Source organism: Panthera pardus, unplaced genomic scaffold (genome assembly GCF_024362965.1).
Source record: "Panthera pardus isolate Hobbes unplaced genomic scaffold, ASM2436296v1 HiC_scaffold_2, whole genome shotgun sequence".
Taxonomy (NCBI): Eukaryota; Metazoa; Chordata; class Mammalia; order Carnivora; family Felidae; genus Panthera; species Panthera pardus.
This window is the reverse complement of record NW_026526765.1, coordinates 51,657,527-51,672,519: the sequence shown is the minus strand read 5'-3', so window position 1 is coordinate 51,672,519 and position 14,993 is coordinate 51,657,527. Positions and strand designations below refer to the sequence as shown.

General features: G+C 39.9%; 1 protein-coding gene across 2 annotated transcripts in view; it reads left to right on the top strand.

Moving 5' to 3' along the window:
- Positions 1-14,993, top strand: part of ATP10B (ATPase phospholipid transporting 10B (putative)) — a 262,716-nt gene that overhangs the window by 177,272 nt on the left and 70,451 nt on the right. The window lies entirely within an intron of this gene.

Sequence of the window (14,993 nt, the reverse complement as noted above, 5' to 3'; positions counted from 1 at the left end):
TCCGGCCCCTCCGCTTTTGCCAGCCAGACTTGGGGGCTCTGCTTGGCCAGCAGGCTGCCCCTCCGCCCCAGATCCCTCCCGCCAGTCCGTGGAGCGCGCACCGCCTCACCGCCCTTCCTACCCTTTTCTGTGGGCCTCTCGTCTTCGCTTGGTTCCAGAGACTCCGTTCTGCTAATCCTCTGGCGGTTTTCTGGGTTATTTAGGCAGGTGTAGGAGGAATCTAAGTGATCAGCAGGATGTGCGGTGAGCCCAGCGTCCTCCTACGCCGCCATCTTCCGCATCCGACCAAGCATGGATATGTTTTAAATGTTCCCCCTTATATCTCAACATGAACCTACTACCTTCTTGAAAACCTGTACAACAGGTGTCACCTGTGTCACCTTGGGCACCTAAAAAAAACACTTTTAATAATAAAAAAAAAGCTACCATCTCTGTGCTTCTTACATGTGCTAGTTTCTTTGCATGCATTGTCCCTGTTAGTCCTTGCAACCACCCTGTGAGATGGATATATCTATCCTCCTTTACAGATGAAACTCTGAGGAATAGAAATAGCAAATTTTACCATTGTCTCAGAGAAGGTTTTGGGTACCTACAGATATGGTTTGTATGGAAATTTGATATCTTAAGTAATAAGTATCAATGGCTTTTGTTTGTTTTCCTTCTAAATCCTTAGGGGTTAATACCTTCACCTTGCCAAAAGGGTTTTTACTAACAGATTTCTAGAAATTTTCCACCCCATTCGTACACCCACACTCATTTTTACATCTTGTGGATGATGAGAGATTAGTATATTCTGTTAATTCAAAATCACTAAGACAAACTTTGTCCCAGCTCCCCTATATCAGCATTTCTCAAAGTGAAGTCTGCCAAATGCTTATCTCAAGAGAGAGTTGTTGAAAAACAAGGTTCATGGTCAAATCTGGATGGAAAAATCTGTGTCCTGTCGACCTCTCTTAGAGGGTCCAGCATACATCAACATAGTAAGGTCTCTGAGAAGATCTGCAGGCAACAGATCTTTTAAACTTTAACCCTGAGTTTTCAGAACTGTTCTTCAAGACAACAATTCTAGCATTCCCATGAAAATTTGGGGGAAAAATTAACCTGGATTGTGAAGCACACATGATCAAAGCAGGTGAGCAGTAACAGAGAAGTTAACAATCTTCATGACTTAGGCAATTCATTCTCCACTTACCCAAACAGGTTCCAATGAAATTATAAACATAAAAGAGCTTCTCAAAAGTAATTTCCTCCCGTGACATGAGACATCATTCTCAAGGTCTCCAAAGGGTTGCTTTCTTTTTTTTATAATATTTTTAACGTTTATTTATTTTTGAGAGAGAGACAGAGAATGAGTGAGGAGGAGCAGAGAGAGAGGGAGACACAGAATCCGAAACAGGCTCCAAGCTGTCAGCACAGAGCCCGACGCGGGGCTCGAACTCACAAACTGTAAGAATCATGACCCAAGCTGAAGCCAGCCATTCAACCGACTGAGCCACCCAGGCACCCCCCAAAGAGTTGCTTTCAAATTCTTTTTCTCAGAATTCAACTTGGACCAGGCCAATTGTTTTTTCAATTCAGACTTTTATCATGCTGGGTGATCTTTGAATTCACAAAATTATTGACCTATTCTTGCAGTATTTATTCCTACATCCCATTGCTGAGGAAAGGGAAGGGATCCAAAATTAGTCTTATGCTAAGGTCTGCTGAGCAGGTCAGAGGACTTTATTAGAGAATTAAATTGTACCATTTTCTCTTTGGTGACATTCTGATACCTGAAATCTCTTCTTTAAAAGGATTTCCTAGATGAGTACTGGGAATTTAATGCCTGAAAAGGAGTATGTGACATTTATTTTGGTAGATGTAAATTACCAAAGCCAAAGAGTCAGAAATGAATTCTTCCAGTTAGTATTTCAGATCAAACATATTTCTGAGTATATCTTATCCAAGTCACTGAATCCTAAGTCCTACTAAAACATGTGTCAGATCATTTCCCAGTACTAAACAAGTGCTTGCTACAGCAAGTATGATATATGGACTAACCTCTTCAGCATCAATTGGAAGCTTGTTAGAAATGCAGAATTTCAGGCCCTGCCCCAACTCAATTGGAATTTGCAATTTAACAAGATCCCCAGGTGATTCCTGTGCACAGTAAAGTTTGAAAGCAGTGGCCAAGGGCATCAATGATTGATGTAATAATTGTGCTTATCTGTTTATTGCCCAAATTAAAGATTTTTAATTGACTCTCCTTTTTAACTAGCTTGCATTCCATGATGATTAGTGATTTTAAACCATTTTCTCAATTATGAAGAACCATTGTAGCTTGGATCCTCTGCAGTGAATGTGTACACTGACTTTAACATACTTAGGCAGGAGAGCACTTTGCCAAAAGATTGAGATAGGGTAAATGAGTTATTTATCACCCTCGTGGTTCACTGATGATGCACCTGGAATGAAGCAAAAGGTAGATGTTCTCTCAACTCTGCCTACCCTGACAACCAGAGAAAAAGTCCCTTTCCTGGTGGATTTTGTAATGGAACCTGCCCCTGATAGGCTGTTGTTCCAAGTTTCCTTAAGAAAGACCCTAAGGGGTCTTTCAGGGCCCCTGGGTGGCTCAGTTGGTTAAGCGTCCAACTCTTGATTTCAGCTCAGGTCATGATCTTGTGATTCATGATTTCAAGACCCACATTGGGGCTCCACACTGCTGACAGCACGAAGCCCGCTTGGGATTATCTCTCTCTCTCTCTCTCTCTCTCTCTCTCTCTCTCTCTCTTTCTCTCTTTCTCTCTTTCCCTCTCTCTCTCTGGCCCTCCTCCACTCACACACACTCTCTCTCTCAAAATAAATAAATTAATTAAAAAAAAAAGAACGATAGCCCTTCTACCTATTATCCACTGCTTAAATGTTGAGCAGAGATCAAATTTTCTAGTATCCCTTTAATATAAAATCTACATGATGATATATAATGATAATAAATAATGTCAACAGATAGGTTGATTAAACATACTGTGTGCCATAGGCAGTTCTCCTAAGTGTTTTATACCTATTATCTCTTTATACTCCCCATAAATAACCCTGTGAGATAAGCACTTTGATTATCGCCATTTGACAGATGAGTTAAGTAACCCTGCTAGCAGTGGACTAAGCTTGGACTTAAACTCAAGATTATCTTATTTTAACTCTTTACTATGAAAATTTTCAAGCATATCCAAAAGTAGGGAGAATAATATGATAAGTTTCTAATGTGCCCATCACCTGATTTCAACAATCAACTCATAATCAATCTTGTTTTATCAATAGCCTCACACTCTTCATTCTGCAATTTATTTCAAAGCAAATCTTCAATGTTGCAACATTTTACTGGCAAACATTTTAATATCTATCTCTCAAGGATAGGATTTCTTAAAAATGCCCCTATACCATTATCATTCCTAAAATATTAGCATTAATTCCTTGATATCAACTTTCAATTCAGTGTTCAATATCTTCCAGTTTATTTGAATCAGAATCCAAACAAGTCTAGAGGTGCATGGGTGGCTTAGTCAAGCATCCAACTTCAGCTCAGGTCATGATCTCATGGTTCACGAGTTTGAGCCCCACATCAAGCTCTCTGCTTTCAGCACAGGGTCTGCTTAGGATCCTCTGTCCCCCATCTCTCTGACCCTGCCCCACTTTTGCTCTGTCTCTCAAAAATAAATAAAAACATTTTTTTTTAAAAAAAGCAGAATCCAAATAAGTCTAAACACTTAGATAAGCTTAACTCTCTTTTATTCGATAGGTTCCCTATTCATCTTTCTTTTTTTGTTTGTTTGTTTTTCTTGTATATTTAGTTCTTGTTGCTGAATCAATAAGATTGTTTGTCCTATGAAATTTCCCATAGTCTGGATTTTGCTGATCGCATTATCTCCCAGTTATGTCATTTAACATGTCTCCCCGTTCATTGTATTTCTGTAAATTGGTAGTCAGAGCTAGTGCCTAAATCTGATTCAGGTTAGATTTGTGTTTGTGGGTGGATATGTCACTGTTGCATGAATTGATTCCCTACCATCCTGCACAGGTGACCAATGAGTTTGTCTATTTTAGTATCAATATGCACTCATGGATTTAAACATATTTGATGTGTGTCAAATCAGTGCGTTTGTTATCTTTATTGATTGCCCCATTTTTAGCCAGCGGGACCTTCTTCACATTGGCTCCTGAGCTCTTTTTCATGACCTCAATAGTCTTCAATAGATCTAGTCACTTTTAAGAGAAAATGGTGTTTAGAAATCACAATAAGTACATGTTGAAGGTACATATTGGTATTGGATTGATCATTATTTCTGTGCCATTAAATGGACAGAACTAGGACTTTTTAAAGATTAAATAGATGAGGATTTATGCTGGTACTTGAAATTCAGGACTAGAGGTCTTTACACAACCTCACCAATATTAAATATGTAAGTCCTTCTCCCACATTAGACAAAGTCAATTAGCCTCTGTAGTACGAAGTATACTGTATTTTGATATTTGACAAAAACAATCCTTAGAAGTAGAAAAGGGAAGAATTAGTAATAATTTCAAGATGGGGAAACAATTTCTAAAAGATTAAATCTTATCAAAGATTACTCAGCTAATGCAGGGTTATGCCAAACTTGGAAGGCAATTTGGATGTACCTGATTATTTTTCCCTTTGCTAAAGTAATTCTTAGATCCCTTTACATGTTTATTTTATTTCTCAAATAAATACAATTTCACAAATATGAAAATAATGAAACTATACAATTATTTGCAATGATAATAATGAGACCATGATGGACACAACCCTACAAAAAGCTTACTTTTATTTTTTGCAGTCCTCTGACCTTTTTTTGGTGATTCTCCCCTCCAGAGGTCTTCTAAGGCATGAGTGCGTGCGCGGGCATACACACACACACACACACACACACACACACACACACACACCACAAACATGGGAGATCCCTTCTCCTTCCCAGTGTTTAGCACTATTTGAAAACTTCTATTAAAAAGTCTTTTTTAGGGGTGCCTGGGAGGCTCAGTTGGTTGAACGTCTGACTTTGGCTCAGGTCATGGCCTCATGGTTCATGGGTTAGATCCTGCTTCCAGTTCTGTACTGACAACTCAGAGCCTGGAGCCTCCTTCAGATTCTGTGTCGCCCTCTGTCTCCGCCCCTCCCCTGCTTGTGCTCTGTCTCGCTCTGTCTCTCAACAACAAATAAATGTTAGAAAACATTTTTAAAAAGCCTTTTTTTAATTTTTGTCCCTTTAGGGCCTTATGAGGAAGCTCTGCTAGGTTATATGAAAGATATAATCATCTAAAGGTGTTAATAGATGATAGCTTCAAGTTTTCTTCTTTCCCACTGTCTCCCTGCCCCATGATAACATATTTACATTTTGATAGTGGTCTTCACAGTCTTAACCACTAAGGATAACTGTGAGTATTTCAGCCCAATGTGGGAAATATTTGATGCCTCAAAGGAGAACCATACCAATCTAGTATAAGGATTAGTCAAGACTCTTGACTGCATGTGACAGAACCCCAATTCAAAATAGCTTAGACAGAGAATTTATTGAAAGAAAACAGGGTGAATTGGGCCTTAGGGTCATGTCAACCAGAAATTTGGAATCCATCAGTGCAATGCTCATTTTTTTGTCTGTGTTTCTCTCTGTATTTGGCTTTCATCTCTCACAAACAGACCTACACTCACAGCTTCACCTCCTGAGAGGGACTGGGAAAGAGACACAGATTGGTCTGGCTGGTATTATGTACCCACCCCTAGACCAATTAACTCAGGCCAGAGGGAAAGGCATCCTCTGCTTCAACTGTATGGTGGAAATTGGTCTAGGTGCAGGAGAGTTCTGAGCGGCTCAGTAATAAATATCCATTATATAATTATGCTATATACACCCAACTTACTGTTGACCAAGTTCCTCTATCCTTAAGGAGAAAGGCCTGAGGTCATCTGTCTCTCTCCCATGCCCCTAGTGGTATTCCCGCTTACAAAACCTTCCTTCCCTATCTGCCTTCTCTCTGCCTCCAGGACATCCTCTGCAATGTACCCAGAGTGAATCTCTCCTTCCTCTGTGCTTCCATAGACTTATCACTCTCAGCAGTAGTGCCTACCTCACTGTGTTTCAGTCAATAAATTCATTTACCCAACTAGTATCTGATTAGATCTGTGCTAGGATATTTTGTTGTTGTTCATGAGAGGTGACACATTATGGTCATCTCTTCTGTGACTAACTTAATATTGAAGTTTCTCAAACCAGAATTCATACTGGTTTTTTTTTGTGTGTGATCTTCTTTGCCAAAAATATGAGGTACAAAATATTGGATGTCATGTTACTTTCTTTGGTCTCAGTTATCCACAGCAAGAAAAACTGATGCAGAAAAAATTTGCCAGTTTAACACTGTATTCTGTTAAGGCAGCACTGCCCACTTGGTGGCAGATGTCCATATTTCAGGTATCATGTATTCACTCATTGATTCACCAGTGAGTCCTTGAATATATCCTCTGTGCCAGGTGCTATAGTGTTCAGCTGTAAATGAGAGAGAGGCTGTGACTCTATACTCTAACAGGGAATCACAAAGACATTTATTAATAAACAGTCCCACAAACAATTAGTAATTGTTTCCTTTTAAGAATGACAGAAAACATCATTCTTTTCCCAGTATTTTCTTGCCATGTCAAACCCATGCCTTATAGCTTGGAAAGTGTCATAACTTGATTTTGAGATTAAATTTAGTCTTAGTCTTAGCCCTGAATAAGAATCAGAACATTTGTACACTTGAAAAAAGGCCACACAAGACTGTAAGGAATCCTTAGATTGAATCTCCTGCCCACAGCCCTGTAACCCAGTCTGTGTGCTTTGGTGGGAATCTCTTGGGCAGGCAGGGACACACACCCAGGTGATTGCATATGCAGATCATTTCCTCACCCAGAGTCAGAAAGGAAAGTAACTGCCAGTCACTCTGTTGCAAGTTATCTTGAAAAAAAACCTCAACCACTGGCCAGGAACAGGAAGGTTATCAAATGCTGGTAACTGTCATTATTTTTCAGACAGAATTCTCAGAAATCAGAGGGTTGCTTATTTGTATGCCAGGAAGGAAACCTCAGTCACCTGGATCAGCAGCTAGGGAGTGAAGAACATTTGATTTGAGCATTCTCCAAACTAATAAGCTTTAAAAAAGAAGTGAAACTTTAAAGAGTATTCTCCTAAGGTTGCATGCGGTGTATCTCCTGTGTAGCCCCTGGAAGGCTGTAATCTGTGTATCTGAAACCTGGCTCCACCTCCATGAGCCCTCCACAAAGACTTAGTTCTGCTTTGCCATCCTCTCTCCAGTATGGGGCTGATTTTCTAGTCATCTACCCTGAGGGTCATGTAGAAACAGAGACAGAGCTGCACCAAAGCTTGGTCATCCCTGATTCAATTCTTTTTCACACATGTCCCTGGATCAAAGTAAAAACTCTGTAAATAAGTACATTCTGTGTTTAAGGAAAAAATTTAGCTGACTTCTGTCTCTCTTCTACTAACAGACTCTTTCTTGAATATTTCCTAATGACCGTGGTGGGGTTTCAAAGTGATCTAAAGTATACTTCTTATCCTCTAAGAATTTAAGACTGCGGGTACCTATTTTTTTTTTTAATTTAAAGACCCTTTGTGATTATCAAAAATCTTTGAAAACCTTACCCCTCCCCAACCCTCCTACCTGAAAGCAATTGACCTTTGAGTGTCCATTATTATGAAAATAAAACAAAAAGCTGTGGATTTGGATTTGTAATTTGCTGATCTCAAGAATCCCTGCAGAAATTGGAAAACCATGTGTATGAGACTTATTTTTACTCTGTCTACAGATGGCTTCTTGCTGCATATAGGGATTTGTAGATAAGTTGTAATGTTGAATCTACCAATTGGCTTGTAGAAATGGCTTGGTATTTAACTATTAAAAGTGTAAGATATTACAAGTTCCAAGTGAGTAGTATGGATATTAAGAATTGTCTGTTCAAAGGAAGGAGAGATTGCTATTGTCTGTGGTGGACACATGGGTCCTTAAGAAGTCTAATACTTGAGCTTGGCAATGGAAGTTTAAGAGAATTATCAATATGGAAAACCTGCAAATAAGCATGAAAAAGGCCCAGAGAGGGGCACCTGGGTGGCTCGGTCGGTTAAGCATCTGACTTCGGCTCAGGTCATGATCTCACGGTCCGTGAGTTCAAGCCCCGCGTCGGGCTCTGTGCTGACAGCTCAGAGCCTGGAGCCTGTTTCAGATTCTGTGTCTCCCTCTCTCTCTGCCCCTCCCCTGTTCATGCTCTGTCTCTCTCTGTCTCAAAAATAAATAAACGTTAAAAAAAAATTAAAAAAAAACATTTAAAAAAAAAAAAAAAAGAAAAAGGCCCAGAGGGTTTTTTTTTTTTTCCTGTAGGCAGATAGCATTAAATGCTTACATTAAGGAAAGGACATGTATAAGCTTTAGAATCAGACAAACCTTGGTGCTCATGAGCTGTGTGACCTTGGGCAAGCTACTTAGTACAATCAACACTCAGTTTTCTTTCCAATAAAATGGGACTAGCCTGTCCTGAACTCTCTACAGGAAATCTGGGAAGATCGATTAAGATCAAGTAAATAAGGGGCAGCATTTTGTGAACTGCAATTTCACCAAATAAATAAAAATCATTAGTTTTTAAAGATGGAGATCTATCCATGCAATTGAATAGGCCACTGTTTTTATCAGACTTCTTTTTGCAAGAAGCAGAAATAGTTCTGGCCAACTTAAGCAAAATAGTATCCTTGCAAAAATGTGGTGGGAGGTAGGGTAGAAGGGAAGAAGAAGCACACAGTCTGGCTCACAGAATCAAAAGAAAGTTGAAACCCCAGCTCCCAAAAAAGAACCAAAAAAAGGAAATCTCAGTGCAATGGGAGAGTATTGGAAGAAGCAATTACTTCATGATCTCATTTGTTTTTCCTTCCTTGAGTCATTGCACTCAAGTCAAAGTCCCAGAGTGAGCGAGTCTAATGGGAAGGGCATCCTGACTTAGAATTCATCAACATTACAAAGCACAGAGGAGAGGTAATTTCTCAAAAGGAAGTCAAAGGATTGTTAAGGAAAAGAGAGCAGATTGGAAGGTGGGTAGCCAGAAGGCAACTATCTACTACAAATAATTTCAAAAACTCATTCATACATTTATATAATCATATTTATTAATCAACTTGAAATTCATTTGTGAAGAACAGTGGAAAATAAGTCTAGGAAAATAAAAGTTGAGGTCAGTGCAGGGGAAATAGCCTATTCTGGCTACTAGAACATATGTCATCCTGTTTGCTAAACCTTGGCCTTCCCAGCGGTCCTTGGGGGATGCAGCTTGTTGGTTCTGAGCCGTAGGTCAGTGAGGATACCTTAACCCCAAAGAAGGGGTTATACATATTTCCATTGATGTACCTGGGATAATCTGGGAGTTTTGAGTTATTTTATGATTGCAATAATTGACTTGTGTCAGAAACCTCTCCCTGGTGGGGCACCTGGGTGGCTCAGTTGGTTATGCGTCCAACTTTGGTTCAGGTCATGATCTCATGGTTCATGAGTTCAAGCCCCACATTGGGCTCTCTGCTGACAGCTCAGAACCTGGAGTCTGCTTCAGATTCTGTACCTCCCTCTCTTTCTGCCCCTCCCCTGCTCATGCTCTGTCACTCTCTCTCAAAAATAAATATTAAAAAAAATAGTGAAGAAACTCTCCCTTCTTTCTGATTCTCACTTTCCCCCATGCCTCATATATAATGGATATTCAATAAATGTTTGAATACATGAATGAATGGATAAGAGACTAGTCTGGCCCATGTTGGAATGTTGGGATCTAGGACTTTATTTTTTTTAATTAGTTGAGCCAAAGAATTTCCTTACAAGAAGTCCTATTCCCATGAATCAAAGTTAAGATTTGTCCCTGGGGCTTTTCCCAATTGTTTTGGGTGATCTTTACAGAGAGGTCTTCCTTTCATCTCTTCATCCATCACCTTTCAATATATACATTCTTAATATCACCCTCTCCAGTACTAACCTTATCTCAACAAGTCTTGGTGGTATGCCTGTTGCCACAAGGTATTATGGGAGATGCCCCAGAGGCAGCTAGCAGGCTATGAGAGGAAGCATAGATTCAGATATGTAAGTGTTAAATGGAGTCATGAGCAGTGTGGTGTGGAAGCACATAAAAAGGAACAATTCTCATTGGCTGGGTGAAAGGGTCTGTGGAGATTTGGGTGGGCTTCACAGAGGAGGTGGCAAAAAAACCCCTCTTGAGTGCTTAAAAAATTAATATATGTATATGTGTATGTATGTATGTATGTATGTATGTATACAATCCTCAAAAGAATGTCCCCTATCTGGGTAGGGTCTTAACCTCTACCCTTTGAAGGTACCCCACTTTAAAATGCAAATATACTTGGAAAAGATAACACATTGCATTGGTTATTAGTTGTGGTCTTTTCTATATATTTTCTACTATATTTTAGACAAGGAATTCACTTTTTTCCATTATCAGTTCCCTTTTATTTTTAACCTTAGCACAGTACATATATTGCAAGGAAACCCCCACCATGCTTATATAATAGACTCCATAGTTTATATAGTATAGAGTGATATATGCAGATGTCTCTTATTACAAGTCATTAGGACCCTCCCTCCCCCCAGTCATAAAACCTAACCTTTTTTTTCCAATTGAAGAGAAAGGAAAAAAAATCCTATCATGTCCTCTCCTGATGGACAGATAGGTTAGAGGGTGTTCTCAATCTGGGCAACTTTATATCTCCTTACCCTGAATTTCTTCTAAAGCAATGCTCAGTTCTATGCAGGAAACACTGGGCAATGTCCTTAAACATTTTTGGTCATCACATCTGGCAGAAGGGGAGAGTGCTACTGGTATCAAGTTCTTAAAGACCAGGAATGCTGCTAAAAGTCAAAGAATTATCCAGCCCAAAATGTCAATAGTGCCAAAGTTGAGATACTCTGGTCTAGAAATGCCTTGACCTGCCTACCAACTAGCTGTCTATATAGATCTTAAGAAAAAGGATGAGAGTGAGCCAATGACTCTAAGAAAAACCTTTTATAAAACATAGAAATCTTTTAGAAACAATCAAAAACATTCAATAGAGGCAAATCAAAGGTCAGTATGACAATATTATGTAATTTAGTTTTTTTATGCTTCCTTATTTGACCCACATTAAAAAGGATGATGCTGATCATGATCATGATAATAATGATGATTTCTAGGCATTGGGATTTGCTTATTTTTTTATTAAGATATAAGTCACTTACTAGTTTTAGGTAAATAACATAATTATTTCATATTTGTATATACTGTGAAATCACAATAAGTCTAGTTAACATCCATTACCTCACATAGTTATATTTTTTTTTCTTGTGATGAGATCTTTTAAGATGTACTCTTAGCAACTTTCAAATATACAGTACAATATTATTAACTATAGTCTTGCTATACATTGCATTGCATGACTTATTTTTTAACTGAAAGTTTATTATCTTTTGATCCCCTTTACCCATTTCACCCCACCCCACCTCTGGCAGCCTCCAATCTGTTCTCTAGATCTATGAGCTCAGTGTTTTGGGGGTTGGTTTTTTAATTCCACATATATGAATTTATTTATTATGTCAGATACTTCAATTATAGAAAGTAGGAAAGGAACATAGGAAAGGAAATGGAGCCAAGAGGAGACCTTAAACACTGATCTTTACTTTGTGCATCAAAATAACACCATGGTTTAAGAGAGCAAACCATATGACATCAGAAGTCCTATGGTTAAATCCTGTGTTCTCATTTTGCTATCTGTGTGTCACTGGGAAAATCACTGGATCTCCTTGACCTTAATTCCTTCACTTGTAAAATAGAGATAATAATCATACCTACCTGATAGCATTATTGTGTAATTTAAAGGCAATAGTGTATATAAGATATTTAGTTCATTCTTGGCACACAGCAAGCACTCAATAAGTGCTGTGGCAAGAACAGTAAAAATAGGAGGACAAAGAGGATTAAACACATCGATGATGGTAACACCAATTGACCATGTCGACAACAATGATGGTAATTAGCTTTGGATTCCAGTGATTTGAGGGGCAGTCATGGTCCTGTTACCAGCCACAAGACAATTGCTTTACTTCAGTCTCCATTTGCACATCTACCAGTTACTGTGAGAACCTAATGACAGGTGCCTGGCACATTGTGTGTGTTCAGAGGAGGTGGGTCTGGCCTGAAGAACTGCAGAGACATACACCTTCCTCTCTGGAAAGGCTTTATCTTTTCCTGGACCCTGATGGCTCCCCAGGCCTTTTTGCTTATTAGTGGGGCTTTCTCAGGTAAAGGGCTGAGTCGGAAAGAAATGTCAGATAGGTAGGCTACATCCGCAAGCTAAAAAGAGCTGTGTGGTAATGAATCAGAAACTTCTGACCAAGGTCAGAACCTCTGACCAAGGTTAAAATGAGGACCCTCAGGACACCTGGGTGACTCAGTTGCTTAAGCCTTGGGCCCAGATCATGATCTCAGAGTTCATGAGTCCAAGCCTCACAATGGGCTCTATGCTGACAGCTCAGAGCCTAGAGCCTGCTTTGGATATTCTCTCTCTCTCTCTCTCTCTCTCTCTCTCTCTCTCTCTCTCTCTCCCTCTTTCTCTCTCTTTCTCTCTCTCTCTCCCCCTCCCCAGCTTATGCTCTGTCTCTCATAAATAAATTAACATTAAAAATAAAAAATAATGACCCTGACAGATTTATAGGGTTTCATATAGTACCCCCCCCCCCCCATGCCTTCCTATCCTTGGTTCTCCTGGCAGCTGCCTGGAGTGGCTATAGCAAGTCCTTCAGAACAAGTAATCCTGAGAGGTTATCTTGGAAGGTAGCAAGACCCACATGCCCCTCTTCACAGCCCATCTTGAGGAAGGAAGTAGGAAGCCCAGGGAAAAGGTAATTAGAAAGGGCGAAGTCACTTCTCCAGGATAGAGGGAGACAGAGGACCCAAGGCCAGTTCCCAGAAGAAAAAGAGAACATGGGACACTTGAAGAGGAAGGTGACCAGGAAGCCCCAGCTGAGGGACAAGAGACGCAAACCTCACATTGCTGGCATCTGCTGGGTGTGATTAAACAGACACCGCGGACTGACTGCAGCAGGATCATTAGCTCTGAGACCCGCTGCCACTCATACCTGAAATGAGTTTGGATTTAGAAAGCCTGCAATGAGCCGAGAGGTATAGCTCAGAGTGAAGCACACGGCTTAATCAGAGGCATGAAAGCAGCTGACAAATTACAGCGTGATTTGTCATCATCTCAGGACTCGGCAAGTGTTTGTCCCTGAAAGAATCGATACCTGGAGAGAAAAGGACCATATTTTTAGAAACTCCTGGATGGGTAATTTATTTCAAGTGAGTGGAGAGTTTATTTATGTTGGCGCCCCCACAGATCCAATGGACAGTATATTTATACGAAGCCAGAAAATGCTATCATTTCTTCTAATCAATTTGCCCCTTTGAACAGCTGTACCTTGAAGCTTTTGGCAATAAATTCAGCCCCCATGCCGAAAGCTCTACCCAGGAAACCATTTCTAATCCCATCTTTAACACTCCTTCCTTCTACATAGCATGTTACATCTGCTAAAACTTTCCACATGAATTCTATCTTTCCAGACACAAATGAAATGGACAGGGAAGGTGGTGTTAGCCCCAGTCTACAGAGTAGGAAACTGAGGCTTGAGAATTGAAGGGAGTATTAGCCAACGTGGATAGAAAGCAAGATCTCCTCTTCTCCAGTTGTGTCCCTTGCCCCCAACATTGGATTCTAAGATATTGTACAACTAGATAACCTAATGAAAGAGAAATCATGGAGAAAAAGGCAAGAATGTGTCTGAAGTACTTAGCTATAGGAATGTTTACTTGGGCGGGAGGGGGCAGCATGCTGTGCAAGTAGAAAACAAGGGGCCTGCAGTCATACTTGGGTTCAAATCCCAGTGCTGGTACAGCTATGAGCAGCCTACCTACCCTTCTGAGCCACGGTTTTTCCATCCCTAAAGAGAGGATGATTAGTATTCTTCATAGAATAATTATAAATGTAAAAATAAATAATATGTGGGGCACCTGGCTGGTTCAGTCGGTTGAGCATCCAACTCTTGATTTCAGTTCAGGTCATGATCTCACGGTCATGGGATCAAGCCCTGCATCAGGCTCTGCACTGGGTGTGGAGCCTGCTTGGGATTCTTTCTCCCCCTCTCCTTCTGCCTCTCTCTCACTCTCCCTCTCTCTCCCTCTCCCTCTAATATATATTTATATAATGATAGTATGTCCTCATCACAGCATCTAGAAGAAGCAAGAGTACAGCAAAGCCTGTTTATTAGCTACAGTTTTCACATCATGTTTACAACAGAAAAACAAATTGAGACAATATAACTGTTCTCTAGTGAAATGGTTAAATGAACATGGTGGCATTCATACACCAGGTTTCTATCCAGGTGTTAAGATGTATAAAAAATTTAAGATGTAAAAACTTTCAGTTTATATGAACACCATCTCATCTTCCAAAATCCATAAATGTGTGCACATTATAGATGTATGTGTTTTGTACAATTTACACACACACACACACACACACACACACACGTATATATGTATTTTAACCCTGGAAGTATTATACACACAAGAATATTAATTCTGGTTACCTTTAGGTGGTGTGATTTATAATCTCTTTTTTATTACTTCTGTGCTGTCCAATGTGGTAGCCACCTGCCACATGTAGCTATTTAGCTTTAATTAAAATTAAATAAAATTTCAAAATCGATTTCTCGGTCCTATTTCCACATTTCACCAGGTACACATGATTAGTAGCTTCCACATTGGGCAGTGAGGATTTAGGACACACCCATCATCGCTGTGAGCTCCGTTGGGCAGTGCTGGTCAGGAAACTCAAACCCAGGACTGCCAGAGAAATGTGAGCCAGGCAGGAGCCTCCCTC